Consider the following 15,740-nt stretch of genomic DNA (forward strand, 5'->3'; position numbering starts at 1 on the left):
CATACATGTGACTTTACATAAGAGTTCACACAATACACAAAAAAATCAGTTTATACAAATGTTCACCTAAAATACTTTTAATTGTTGAAAAAAAACAAATAGTTGATAATTCCAGCCCAGAAATGGTCAACAGGTGCAAACACCAACAAGTGACATCATTTCAGCAGAAGCAGGCCATCAGTTGCACCAGCAATGTTGAGCAAGTGCAGACACCAACAAGTGACATCATTTCAGTAGAAGCAGTTCCATTAGTGGCACCCAGCAATGTTGAGTAGGTGCAGACAACAACAAGTAACATCATTTCAGTAGAAACAGTTCTAACAGTGGCACCCAGCAATGTTGAGTAGGTGCAGACACCGGCAAATGACATCATTTCCATAGAAGTAGCTTCATCTGTGCACCCAGTAATGTTGAGCAGGTGCAGACACCAACAAATGACTTCATTTCAGTAGAAGCAGTTCCATCTGTGGCACCCAGTAAAGTTGAAGAGGTACACACAGCAACAAGTCACATTAGTTCAGTAGAAGCAGTCCATCAGTGGCACCCAGCAATGTTGAGTAGGTGCAGACAGCAACAAGTGACATTATTTCAGTAGAAGCAGTTCTAACAATGGCACCCAGCAATGTTGAGTAGATGCAGACACCAAGGAAACTACGAACATCACGTTTTGTGGTAGGAACAGCATAACTACGAATAGCGTCAAGTTTTTCTGGATCACGAAGAATACCTTCTGTAGAAATAATGTGACCGAGAAATTTCACCTGAGAACGACCAAATTCAGATTTTTCCAAGTTCTCTGTAATACCAACTCTTGCAAAGATACGTAACAATGAATCCAAAATTTTGTTGTGCTCACTCCAAGAATGTTTAGCAATAAGAATGTCGTCAACATATGAAGTAATATTGTCACGAAGATAAACAGGTAAAATTTCATTTAAGCTACGAATGAATGCTGCTGAAGGTACAATAAGTCCAAATAGTAATTTCCGAAATCACTTTTGGGTAAAATCGTCATATCCGGTTATTGTCTACTTACTCTCTAGATAGATTGATAGTCGAAGAGTTGGTTTGACAGATGCAAAGAATAGTAAAAGAGTAGGCAGCGGTGCAGAAAACTAAAAGGGAAATAGCACCACTACAGCTCGGGGCCCTATGCTCGCTACGGCACATATTCACTTAGAGTAGTGAATCCCCTGAGGACTTTAATAGCTGCACATAATTTCAAGTTTGTGACTTTGTGGCAAATTTAGTGGAAGTGCGTACATAAATTGATCTAACCATGCACATGGATGTATGTCATTCTTAGAGTTGCGGAAGATCTTAAATTTCCGAACAGTCAAAAAGTGTTTATAGTCAAAGTTTTCGCCTCGTGGCGACAAAGACCTACCGCGTCTGTCCCAGCCCCAATGACGATTATTGTTAAGTTCGCGCGCCTGGCGCTCTCTTGTTGCATCCCGTAAATGAAACAAATTATTTTCTTCAAACCCCTCTGCTATCTGTGATTCCAAATTTCTTCTACTGTCTTTTCCTACAATTTCGCCTTCGATTTGTTTGACTTGCTTTCGTAATGCCTCAACTTCCCTTTTGACGCGTTCATTAATTTTTCCCTGAATTTCAACTTGCTTATTTATGTTCTGGTACTCTTCGGTATCTGCAAATGGTAATGGAGCTGTATCATCCGAATCTCTGTCCCCATTTAAACTAAGACTTGTCAGTTTATCTGAAATCTTCTCAACTCTTTCCGATGAGTCACCTAATTGTTCTTTCTGTTTATTTACGTCTTCCGTAAGTGTCGCGACTCGGGTTTCAGTATTGACACATTTGGTAGTTAACTGTTCATATTGTTGTGTTATGTTATTTAATCTGTCATTTGATACGGACTCCTCGATTCTCTCAAGTATTTCTTCCTTATCGTGTGCACATTGTAAATTTAACTCTGAAAATTTCTGTACTATCACGCGATCTTTTTCCTCCTGTTCCCTGCCCTGTCCCTCTTGTCTGATTTCTGTTGAAATTAAGCTATTATTGTGAGCCTTCAAAATCGGTTGTACTTCTTCTCTACTTTCTTTCTTTGATTCATCTTTCATGTTTTTGAAACACGTCCCTATTCGTGAGTCTAACCGTGTTGTCATTGTTTTCATTTCTGTTTTAATTTCAGATCGTAACTGTGATCTCACTGCTTTCATCTCGGTTATAATTGTTCCTAATTCTGATCCCAAATTTAATATAGCACTCATCAACTGCTCCATAGTAACTGGTTCGAAACTCTTTTCACCCCTAACATTTCCCGCAAAACTAACTTCCTTCTGCATAGCCATAAGGCTATCTGTGTTCGATGCTATTCCAGAATCTTCTGTCGTTAATCTCGGATTCTGTGAATTTTCTGATTGAGAAAAATTTTGAAATGGTTCCGGACTATTTTCCCGACTTATTACATTGTTTTCCACTTCATTATCCATCATACTGTTTTCCTCTGTTGGCGAGTTCGCCATGTTAACAATTTCGTCATTCTCACTATTCATCATTTTCGCCTTTTTCATTGATCGCGTAATCATTTACAAAACATAAAAAAAAATTCGTCACTGTACGAAAATTACACACAATGACTCTTTATCTCCAACAATACCATTTACATAAAATGTTTCCCTCAAACACGATTAATCGAACAATTGAAATAATTGCACTAAATTGTCAAACGCGTATACAAGGCAATAAAAATTAAATTTTGAAAAATACCATTAGAAGAATGCTAATTACCAAATCTACACATGAAAAAAAAGACTACAATTACTAAACTCAAATTACTACAACAATACTACGGTCTACTATTTTTACAATCAGAAGAATTCCAAGGGACGATGCGAAGCAGCGGTCGCCACGTGCATGGGGGCTTCATTAAATATAATGAAAATACTTTTTATTTCTCGTAGCTGTATGTCCGATTACGCTGTGTCTCGTAATCGGTTGGCCCTGAGTAGTATTATTACGCTATCTGACTGCAAAGAACAACAACAAGAATGAAATGAAATTTTTCGTTAACACAATTAATTAATTAAGTCCCCAGCAACTATGAAACCTACGAAACCAAAGCACATATGTAATTGTTCTGTGTGTGGGAGTGTGACTCAACGTACACATCTGGCACGGTTCTTCATCAACAACAAGAATTTTTAAATACCAATCATACTGACGTGATAAAAGAAAATTAGAAATACTATAATTGCGTAATGAAAGCAGAATTACACTCTAATACAAGAACACAAGCCAGATGCTTTGTTGACTGAACCTGTAATGACGCATTATTTAGGACACTAAAATAAAAACAAACTGAGTTAATTACCTCATTTATATTGATGAAAATCATTCTAATCCTTACATTATATCTCAACCAGAACTCTCCAATATCAGATCTCAGCAAGCACTGCCTAATAGCACATCTCAACAAACACTCTCTGCTACAACATCTCAGCACAGACTACCACGAGACCTCGACAGGCACTGACTACTACGAGCTCTAAACAGGCACTAACTTCTACGAGTTCTTAACAGGCACTGACTTCTACGAGTTCTTAACAGGCACTGTGGAGGCGGCTTAATAATACTCTTTGGCGCAATCTCTGGCGCAGTGGCTCAGTGTAGCCACCTTTCAGACTGTCCATAAATCTATAAGAGTACTAGGGTATGGAGTTCTCTTCTGAACTGCACATTGCAAGGCATCCCAGATAAGCTCAATAATGTACATGTATGGGTAGACTGGTGGCCAGCGGAAGCGTTTAAACTCACAAGCGGTTTCCTGGAACCACTCTGAAGCAATTCTGGACGTGTGGGGTGTCACATGGAATTGCTCAAGTCAGTCGGAATGCAAAATGGACATGAATGGATGCAGGTGATCAGACAGGATGCTCACGTAAGTGTCACCTGTCAGAATCGTATGTAGACGTGTCAGGGGTCCCATATCACTCCAGCTGCACGTGCCCCACACCATTACTGAGCCTCCACCAGCTTGAACAGACCCCTGCTGACATTCAGGGTTCATGAATTCATGAGGCTATCTCCAACACGTCCATCCGCTCGATACAATTTGAATCGAGACTGTGTTTCCAGTCGTCAACAGTCCAGTGTCAGTACTGATGGGCCCAGGCGAGGCGTAAGGCTTTGCGTCGTGCCTTCGGCTCCGAAAGCCCATAACGGTGACGTTTCGTTGAGTGGTTCGCACGCTGACACTTGTTGACGGCCCAGCATTGAAATCTGCAGAAATTGGCGGAAGGGTTGCACATCCGTTACGTTGAACGATTCTCTTCAGTTGTCGTTGGTCTCGTTCTTGCAGGTCTTTTTCCGGCCGCAGCGATGTCGGAGATTTCATGCTTTACCGTATTTCTTATATTCACGGATGTTTCACTGGATTCCTGATATTCACAGTACACTCGTGAAATGGTCGTACTTCATCGCTATCTCGGAGATGCTGTGTCCCATCGTTCGTGCGCCTACTATAATACCACGTTCAAATTCACTTAAATCTTGATAACCTGCCTTTGTAGCAGCAGTAACCGATCTAACAACTGCGCCAGACACTTGTCTTTTGTAGGAGTTGCCGGCCGCAGAGCCCTACATATCTCTGTATTGCATACACATGTCTACACCAGTTTCTTCGGCGCTTCAGTGTAGATTTGCAATGCGTTGCTTAAGCTGGTACTATGTAGTGATCTCACAAAAATATTTGAAGCAACCTGAGATCCCATGTGGAACAAAACCAAGAAAAGAATAAGAAAAAATTAGTGAGTAACTGGAGTCGCAATACTATGCTGAGTTCAAAGCGAATTATACCAGCAAGCAAATGATGGGCCACCGCAAATCAAAGATCATCCCTTGAGACATCCGATACGTACGACAAGACCAAAAGGCCACTGAAGACAGTACACCATCGATAACCAGCATGTCTGCAATGTGTGCCTCTTTGAATAGGGCAGGATATCATGTTCAAGTGTAGGTGAAAAGCTTAGGCATTTCAGGGTATATTAAGTGAGTGTCTTTTTTATCATAAAAGAAAATATTAGTTGATGACCTAAAATTAAATCATAAAAGAAAATTTTGTCACTGTAGGGAGGGAGCTACCACCTCCTTACCGTCGGTAGGAAAGCTCTTGCGTTTACATGAAATCCGACATGGCCTGAATAAAGAAAGCAATTTTATAAAACAATGTCTGTTGGCTCTTTATTTCAGCATCATGTGCGATTAACGCACTCCTGGAAGCTCGACAAAATGAATAAGATTACAAAAATGATGACCTCTAGTGCGAAGGTGTCCCATTGTGTTCACGTCTATCTGTAAGAGCCACACGCTGGTAATGAGATTTGCTGGCCCCACCGCTAGACTGGTGGTGGTGGTTGTGCCGAGGAGTATCAGTCCCCCCCCCCCCCCCCCCCCCCCAGCATCGCGAGTCGGTCCTGATCCGTCGTAAGCCGGCCCTCGCACTCGCCACAAAGGGCAGCGCGCGACTTTTCGGCCGGAATCGGCTTTCAGTCGCAGCCACAAAGGAATAATGGCCGCCCTCGGCGACAAGTAACGGCCGCCGCGCCGCTCGCTTCATGAAGCTACCTGAGCGCTCCACGCACTGTATCAGTGCGCCGAGCCACACGGCCAAATCCGCTGGGGACGTAGTTGGACATTTCCAGGCTGCGACTGAGTGCCTACTGGTCACTGACGTTCCAAACTTCGTTTCAATTTTCTTTCCCATTACGAGGGTTACTCGTAAAGTTACATTCGAAAAAAAAACAAAGAAGATTAAATAAGTAAAAAATGTTATTACAAACCATCTAGATTAGATTAAATTAGTTTTTCTTTCCATAGATCCGTGCTGAGGAGATCCTCGTGGATGTCGAACATGTCAATTTTTTTTAAGCTGAAATAACAATACTAATAGTATGAATATATACAATACATCATTTGTTTCTATTAAAAAATTCGTCAACAGAGTAGAAGGAGTTGGACACTAGAAAGTCTTTCAGGCTCCTTTTAAACTGATCTTTATTTGTAACTAAATTTTTTATGTCTGCCGGCAAATAATTGAAGATGAGTGTTCCTGAGTAGTGGACCCCTTTTTTAACTAAAGTAAGTGCTTGTAAGTTATTGTGCAGATCATTTTTGTTCCTGGTATTGTATGTATGAACTGAGCTGTTTGTTGGAAAAAGAGATATATTGTTTAGGATATATTTCATTAAGGAGTAAATATACTGAGAGGCAGTAGTTAATATACCCAGTTCTTTGAAGAGGTTTCTGCTGGACGACCGTGAATTTACCCCACAAATAATACATATTACACGCTTTTGGACTCTGAAAACTTTTGTTTGACTTGAAGAGTTATCCCAAAATATTATACCATATGACATTATGGAATGAAAGTAGGCAAAGTATGCAAGCTTTTTCATTTTTATGTCGCCTATGTCTGCTAACACTCGAATTGCAAATACAGATTTGTTAAGGCGTTTCTGCAGTTCTGTGGTGTGCTCCTCCCAACTGAATTTATTATCAAGTTGTAATCCCAGGAATTTAAGACTGTCAACCTCTTCTATCTGCTCTTCTTCATACTTTATGCATATGCTGGGTGGGAACCTCTCACGGGTTCTGAATTGCATATAGTGAGTCTTTTCGAAGTTTAATGTCAGTGAGTTGGCTTTAAACCATTTATTAATATCCATGAAAACATCATTAGCAGATCTTTCTAGAACTACACTCGATATACTATTTATTGTAATACTTGTGTCATCTGCAAACAAAACGAAATCTGCTTCTAGCAGTGTAACTGATGAGAGATCATTAATGTACACAAGAAAAAGCAATGGCCCTAACATGGATCCTTGTGGGAAACCACATGTAATTTCTTCCCATTCTGATGATGACTGGTGACTTAATTCACTAGTCCCTTGCACTGACACCCTTTGTTTCCTGTTAGCGAGGTATGACTTGAACCATTTTGCAGCACTGCCTGTGACACCATAAAATTCTAATTTATTAAAAAGGATGTTGTGATTCACACAATCGAATGCCTTTGACAAATCACAGAAACTAATTGCTGCTTGTAACTTGTTATTTAATGAATTAAGTACATTTTCACTGTAGGTGTACTTTGATGTTGACATTACTTCTGCACATAATCTCTACCCTAACTAAAAGATACGTCGTGCAGTGCTACCTGCTACTTCGGCCAGTTGTTGACAGAATCCTTCAGTTCATTGTCTGCCAATTCTAACATATTTTCCTTTCCGGCAGGTAAAAGTGAAAGACATATTTAAACTTCGATAAAAATATGCAAGTCATGAACAACTGTTTGCCTCGGGAATGAGACGCTACAAATGCGATGGCACGATGTGGTTAATAATATGACACACGTCGACATATTATCATCTTTCTACTGTACCAAGTGACAGTCATTCAAATAACTATGCCATCGCGCGTCGTGATCTTTAGATGTCATGCCCTGATGGCTACTGGCAATAGAAACTCCCCATCGCATCCCCTTTATATTTAGTGGTTGGTAAGACGGCCCAGTTGAAAACTGAACACAGATCAAACTTGAAAACACGAAGAGGGTGCATGGAACTGAGGAAAAATAAGCAGAATAGAAGCTCACGACGTGCAACCTCGAACGAGTTGGAGCAACCATGAGTCGTGACTGTGTGATCACGGTATTGGACTGCAAACCGAGAAATCCGTCTTCAAATCCCCCCTTCCTTTTATTTTTCACATAATTATAAATTGCCCTTCTGGTCGCTGACGTGTCTGTTCTCCTTCTGTAGTCTTGGCATTGTCACGTTGTATAATGGTTATAGAATATGAGCCATGTGCTAAGAATATATTACCGTCGCAAGTAAATGTGATGAATAGTTAGATCAGGCGAAATCCCATAAAAACCTCTCACAGAAATGAAAACAACTAATAAACGGCTGTGGGGCATGTTACAATAAAGGAATTCAAGGTCAAAATTTCCAAGAACGGAACCCCAGAGTCATAACATGTGGTTTTTTTATTTATTTAGCGTATGGCTAATACAGACATATCATGAAATTACGTATACATATGTACATATTGACACACAAGAAACTTAAGTTTGTCTTTACAACTGAATATCCAGTCCTTCAATCCAGCGCACTGCATCTGGAGTTGCTAGCAGGAAGTCCTCTTTGGCGCCGTTTGTAACATGTGGTACTTGAGAAGAACAAACAGGATATACATACGCCTAGAGGTCCCTTCCTTACACCTCGCTGTTGTAAACGTACGTTACACCACGACACAGACACAGCTCATAATTTTAGGACGAAAAATTGTTTGAAGGCCCGTTGGCCATAGAAGTAGTGTATTGGCTTTCAACGTAAAAAGAGATAATGCATATTAATTCAGACTTAGTGCAGGTTCGACTTGTGGAGAATACAATGCTTAAATGAAGCGAAGCGGTAAGCTATCGGTTGTTCTGCCTTCAAACAGTGCATGCACGGTTTCCTGATACATCTGCATGAAACATATGAGACTATTAAATAAAATTAATATGGTAATGACAAAGGTTTCTACAGTATTACAGACACGATTAATTATGGATAAAATAACTATCATTCGATAAATCAGATATGGCGCAGAGTTAACAATACCTACCTCCTAACAAATAGAGATTTGAAACGTAAGTGAGTAGCAAGAAGAGGGGGCCTCAGCTCCCTAATACATCGTTTGTTTTTCACAAAAAAGAATGCAGTACAGAGGTTGCATATTATGCCTTACGCATATTGTCTGCGACTTTTAATTAACATCTGTTCTTCTATCATTGATAGTACACGTACGCTTTGTGATTAACAGTTTCTTACAGGTGATGGTTTCTTCGTAAAAGTAATATAAAATAAAACATCTTTTTATATGATACGCTTCACAATGAAGTGCTGAGTAGCCAGCCAGGCATTCAACTTGGTGAAGAGGTGGACGTCACTTGGTGCCAAGTCCAGACTGTAGGGAGGATGCTGATAAATCTATCTGCGAAAACTTCTGGGTGTTTCACATGTTGGCAATACGAGGCCACACTTTGTCGTGAAGCGGAATGATTCTTTCGGCCATCATCGCACGCCCTTGTTCTTGGAATGTACTTCACAGTTTCGTAAGAGTCTCGCAATAAACCTGTAATATCACAGTGTACTCACTCGTCACTCTCTTGAAATTTGTTCCAAAAATTTCTTAGGGCTCCCAAATAAATAATAATCATCGTCCTGCGGTTTGACAGCTTCTGCTTCCACTTTTCGGCCTAATTGGGAGAATGAGACTGATTACACAATTTAGAGTGTACCTTAGTTTCAGAGTTCACATACTGCAACTGAGGAAGGTCTACAGAGGGTTCCGAAATAATGAACTGACATCTCGCACGCACAATTTCGTCAACACGTTGCACAAGTTCATCAGTCACATCCGAATGTCTTCCTCAATCACTTCTAAGATGCACATTTACACTGCCAGCTATGAACTTTCTGCACAACTCCCTTACATCGTCATGACTCATAGCCCAATCCAATAAGCCGGCCGCGGTGGTCTACCGGTTCTAGGCGCTCAGTCAGGAACCGCGCGACTGCTACGGTCGCAGGTTCGAATCCTGCCTAGGGCATGGATGTGTGTGATGTCCTTAGGTTAGTTAGGTTTAAGTAGTTATAAGTTCTAGGGGACTGATGACCACAGATGTTAAGTCCCGTAGTGCTCAGAGCCAGCCCAATCCAATAAACACTACATAATAGGATAAGTGAAATCGTCTTAAATTGTTATTAATGCTATTTAATGTTTGTAACATGCTTTCTTGCCTCATGAATTTTAGTATTTAAAGAAAAACGGAAATGAATTTCAAATAATTCGAAAGCCCGCTAAAACTCTCCATTTAAGGCATGTGATGCCTGTACGTCACTGGCTAACATGCTGCTTCTGCCTTCGGGATGTCTAATACAATGTTCGCAAGATTGAACCTCATTTGGAGAAAGGAGTTATGACACTCGACTTAAATGGAGTGTCATATCCACTGTTTTTTACTATGATCCGTATTGTTTCAAATTCTTTTACACACATATCTTCTGGTAAACTTTCCGGGATATAAGGTCGTGGTCCATGAAACTCTTCAGCTCCTAACGTTTCGTCCAGAGCTGCGCTGGACATCTTCAGAGGGGTGTTTCTCCTCTGGTGAGTCTTGCCGACTCTTTTACCAGGTTTACCAGAAGATATGTCATCCGGTCGTGAAAGCCTTCATACTTTTACACACAGTTTGCTCTGCTATTTGATATTTTATTCAGTCCGTACATCATGTGTTGGGAAGCTGCTAGTTTGTTCTTTTGTGGGTGGTTTATGTGGCACGTATAATTGTGTCTGTTGATGTTGGCTTTCTTTAAAAATACTTACTGTCATCACTCTTTATTGTTGTATCCAAGAAGTGTATTTGTTTTTGTGTTTCTTTTGCTGAAGTGGATCGTATATTTCATGATTGCTCTTTATGTCTGCATGAAGTTGATTTACTTCCTCTATTGGTTTTTCTACCATACAGATTATATCAGCCACAAACCAGTATGTGTAAAACATATTGTAACCTTTCTTTGTGATTATTATATCTAAGATTGCATTTTCTGTGCGACTGAAGAAAATGTTTGCCATTGTTCGTAATATTGTGTTCCCACTGGAAAGACATATTTTTGTGAGTACAGTAATATTGATTTCCAAAATGGAAGTAATTTTGATATGTGATTACTTTAAGGATTGTGGTTTTTTGTCTAATATTATCTGAGGGTATTTCGTTGTATGTCAGTAGGTTCTCTTCAATTAGTGTGCCTGAAGTTGGTATTGAGGTGTACATATTCTCTGTCGAAAGAGATAAGGTATTTGTTTGTGGTATGTTTCATGAAATTTGTGGCAGATCTCATAAGAATAGGCATTTGGTTTGTGAATCTTGGTTTGGCTTCTGAGTGTTGGTGCTTTTCGATTCTTTTGTATGATGGTTCTGTTTTTGAATATATGCTTGGTGTTCTTGAGGTTGTTTTTTCATGTGTGTATGTCTAGAAAGGTGCCACTGGATCGGATTTCAATTTTGTGATGTTGTTTGAGAAGATGAAGTCTTCGTTTTTTCTGTGTAATGTCCTCTACTGATCAGTACTGTTGTGTCCTGTTTAGTGGCTCATGTGATTGTGATGTTACTGTGATGTACTTTTTCTTTTAATTTTTTGCGTATTGTCGTCTAATTGAGGTTTCCTGTCTGCTCCGTATTTTACATGATTTTATTGTTCACCTCACTGGGGAGCAGTCCTCGTGTTAGCCCTACCTTTACGTTGCTACTGTTATGTTTTCCTCCCTCTGTCAGGATGATTTCTGTTTCTACAATCAAATTTTGTATCTCGTGGTTATCTTCAGCTGTATTTCTTTCAGTTTTAGTTTTGTATCTGTGGGATTTATTAGCTTCAGGTGAAATGTGTGGTGATGTGTGTGTTGTATTTTTGCTGTGCTTGTCTGCAGGCTGTCGTTGTTAGTGAGTGTTTTAATTTTGCGAATATGTTTGTTCTGTGTATATTTCAGTGTTTTTGCTCTGATGTGTTCAGTTTTCTGTATGATTCTGATCATCATTTTTGGGTTTTTAATAAATGCTAAGAACTCTAGAACTCCGCATAAATTTCTTGGTGTAAGGCTATTTGATTTCGTTCTTCAACCAAGGCTCTTCTCCAAAATATTTCCTTCTTTGTGCTGCCAATGATTTTTATGACCTTTATTTTAACATATGTGGAATTAAATTATTTATTTTCCATGTTTGATTGAGTTTCATGCGCTGGATGGTCTTGTGTGGTGTGATGTGGATGTTCTTGAAACTGTTGTATAACTTGGCAGCAAATGCCTGAAATGACTAAAATATCGTCCTTTTTGGTAGCAGATAGTTGCTGTGAATTTATTTGGACAGATGTTATATAAGACCCCCGACGCAGATGCTATAGCTGCTGAAAAGTTCAAGGAGAGCATGAGTTTCCTTTCGAGCAGATACCCTACTTATACAGTTTTACACTGCCGCAAAAAATTAGTACACCTGGAATGGCGACTTCGATTTTGACGTGATGAGAGACTATGTCACTTGAGGGATAATGGTTTCATCTTCGACTGCCAACAGATAGCGTAGTGGCATAGCTACCGGAGTGCCATCCGTGTCTACCCGTTAATAGGGAATGCTCACAGCCAGAACATTTAGTGTGGTGCAAAGGTGTGAAATAAGCAGGCAACCCCACCACGGAGATGTACTCATGCTTCTTACAGCCCACTGAGCGAGATTGGAGGGGTCAAATTGTGCCCTTCCGAATGGCGGGATAATCCTCCCAGAGATTTCCTTCATAAGTCGGACGTGTTGCTGAAGATGTGCAACGATGGTTCTGTCAATGATCACGTGAACATTCACACATCCATAGGAAAGGTTCTGGACGTCCATGCTGCACAGATACCAGCCAGGATTGTCGTATTTTAAGGGCAACGGTGGAAGATCGTACAGCCACCGCAGTACATATATGAGGGCTTGGGAGCCCGGAAGTGTCAACAAAAAATGTTGTGAATCGGGTAGCAGCAGTGGAATTGCGGCAGGCACACCTCTATTCCGTCTTCCACTCACATCACAGCATCGACGTGCACGGCCCGACTGGTGATGTCAGAGGATCATTTGGAAGATGGGATGGCGCGCAGTGGTCGTCAGCTATGAAAGCAGATCCTGCCTGCATGCAAGTGATCGTCTTTTGCGCAGAACTGGTGACCGCTGTCTCGTGGAGTGCATTCGTGCAAGACACATTGGCTCCTCCCTGGCATTATGGTCTGGGGTGTGATAAGCTACCACTCTAGTTCAACTGTGGTGTTTCCAGAGAGGACGCTGACCAGCGCTCGATACATGCAGAATGTTTTTAGACCCGTTCTTTTGCCGTTCTTCCAATGGGAAGGAGCCGGCCGCGGTGGTCTCGCGGTTAAGGCGCTCAGTCCGGAACCGCGCGACTGCTACGGTCGCAGGTTGGAATCCTGCCTCGGGCATGGATGTGTGTGATGTCCTTTGGTTAGTTAGGTTTAAGTAGTTCTAAGTTGTAGGGGACTGATGACCACAGAATTCAAGTCCCATAGTGCTCAGAGCCATTTGAACCATTTGAACCAATGGGAAGGTGATGTTTTGTTATAACAGGGTAATGCTCGCCAACACACTGCCCATGAGACAATGTGCTCTCCTTGACGTGTAGTAACTTTCTTGGCCAGCATCATCTCCGGATTTGCCTCCAACCGACCACGTGTGGGATATGATGGTGCGAGAAGTGGCTCGTGCGACTCGTCAACCAATAACTCTTACAGAATTACGTGAACAGGTCGATCAGGCGTGGCATAACTTATTTCAGGACTATATATGCAATCCGTGCGATCGACTGGATGCCAGAGACAGTGCCTGCATTGACGTCCGTGGAGGCCCACACCACGTACTAATTTGATGTTTCAGAGTGAGTGCTTGTGCTATGGATCTGCAAATGTAATCATTTCATGTACCTCGCATGCATCGTTGCTACAATAAATCTTGAGTGAGTTGCAGACCTCTAAAAGGGTGTACAAATTTTTTTTTCCGGTAGCGTGTGTAGACTTGAAGAAGAAAGATGTAGAATGTTAACAATGTCTGTTTTACCTAAAAAGCTTTAAGATTCTTCACATAAAGAATTCGGAGGCGTTACTTTTCAACATGCCATTGCATTTCAAGACGGTCTTGAATAATTTCTTTTGTGACAAAGGCACAGATTGTTACGTGCTAGCTATGGTTCCTTCACGTTTCGAGGAAGTAGAAGTAATCATTCTCCACCGCAATAATTTTCAAGTACGCATCTCATATAGGGTGATTCAGTGGTCATGTTACAGACTTTTATGGATGGTGGAGAGGACAAACGTATCAATTTGAGGTAAGGAACCCTGGTTCTGCTGTTGTTAATAGTGCATTGTAGCCAATCCCGAGGAGCACTTACGTGCAGGGGTTGTGGTAGTAACTAATCCAATGCATATGGCGTGCTCCACTAACATGAGCGATCCTGGAACACTATGTCTGTACTGTAGAAGACTGCAGACTGTGTTTGCAAGCTGAAGTAAAAAATTCGAAATTTGTGGTAAGGTCTTATGAGACCAAACTGCTGAGATCATCGGTCCCTAAGCCTATACATTACTTAATCTAACTTAAACTAACTTACGCTATGAACAACACACACACACCCATGCCCGAGGGAGGACTCGAACCTCCAACGGGTGGAGCCGCACGGACCGTTACGAGTCGCCCAAGACCACGCGGCTACCCCGTACTAACGCAGATCACCCCCAACAAAATGTAGTTGTATCCGGTGAAGGAAACTACAAACATGAGTTTTCGTATATAGGCAAGCATATGGAAGCAGCAGAAAAGCGATCATGTTTGTCCGTGTAGAAGACATCCGGCTCACACCATGTTTCCAAGACTGTTACAATGATTAAGCGAAACTGGCCAGGTGGTACCACAATACAACGGCCAAGGCCGACGAAGTACACGTATTCCCAACTTGGATGATGCAGTGTTTGCCCGTGTGGATGAGGCGCCTGCAATCAACACTCGATCAGCTGCACGTGAAATGAATGTTTCGCAGAGTACTGTGTGGCGGGAAATGCAGCTATAACCTTACCATCCACAGGAAGTGCATGCTTCGACTTCTGCTTTGGATCTCGTGTCGTGTTCAGCCAGTGGATGTGGCAGCGCTTTACAGTCGATCCTCTGTTTCCTGCGTATGTACTTTTCACGCATGAAGCATGTTTCAACTCAGACGGAATGCTAAATCGTCATGTTTGGGCCAATGAGAATCTCCACGCAGCAGCCTTGAAGAACCATCAACAAAGATTATCAGCCAATGTATGGGCAAGCACGGTCAATGATAACGTACTTAGCCAGTATCGTCTTCCTCCCCGCTTAAACGCACCAGTGTACAAAGTGTTTATGAGAGACATACTGCCCAGGTTCCTATCCATCAACGGATATGGTTTCAATGCTATGGACTGAGGGTTCATGAACACCTGAATCAGATACTCCCTAAGAAGTAGATACGAGTAGGAAATCCTATTTTCGTGGTCAGCACGTTTACTTGACCTCATCCCAGCTGATTACTACTTGTGGCTCCATGTGAAAAGTCTTGGGTAAGAAACACCTGTCGAGACTGACGAGGATCTCCTGGCAAGAATTTTCTTTGCTGTAACTCTGTTCCAACGACACCAAGGATATTAGAATGGCTACGAAAAATTTCATCCTACAATTCCATGCCTGCATTGACTCTGGAGGACGCCATTTTGAGCAAATGCAACAACTTGTGAAGCTTGTGCAGGTATACGGAATTCATTATTATCAGACATCAAGTTAAATGTGCTGTTACTAGTCCATCAACAAGGAAAACTTTCTGACGTTCTTGGGGAGTATTCATTGGGAATTCGTCATGATCAGGGTTCAGAAGATGGGGCACTTAGTTTGATCTCTGTGCAAAGCTGAGGCGTAACTTCAGTAGATTTTCGCTTATACCTTTAGACTCGGACGTTTCAGGATTAGGGTTCGTTACCTCAGATTGATACATTTACACTTCTCCATCATTCCTCAAAGTTTGTAACACCACCACGGAATCGTCTTGTTTATATTATTCATACTGAAGAAGCGCAATATCTGATGGAATCATTATCGAGCGAGGTTTCCAGAT

The sequence above is a fragment of the Schistocerca serialis genome, chromosome 5 (genome assembly GCF_023864345.2).
Source record: "Schistocerca serialis cubense isolate TAMUIC-IGC-003099 chromosome 5, iqSchSeri2.2, whole genome shotgun sequence".
NCBI lineage: Eukaryota > Metazoa > Arthropoda > Insecta > Orthoptera > Acrididae > Schistocerca > Schistocerca serialis.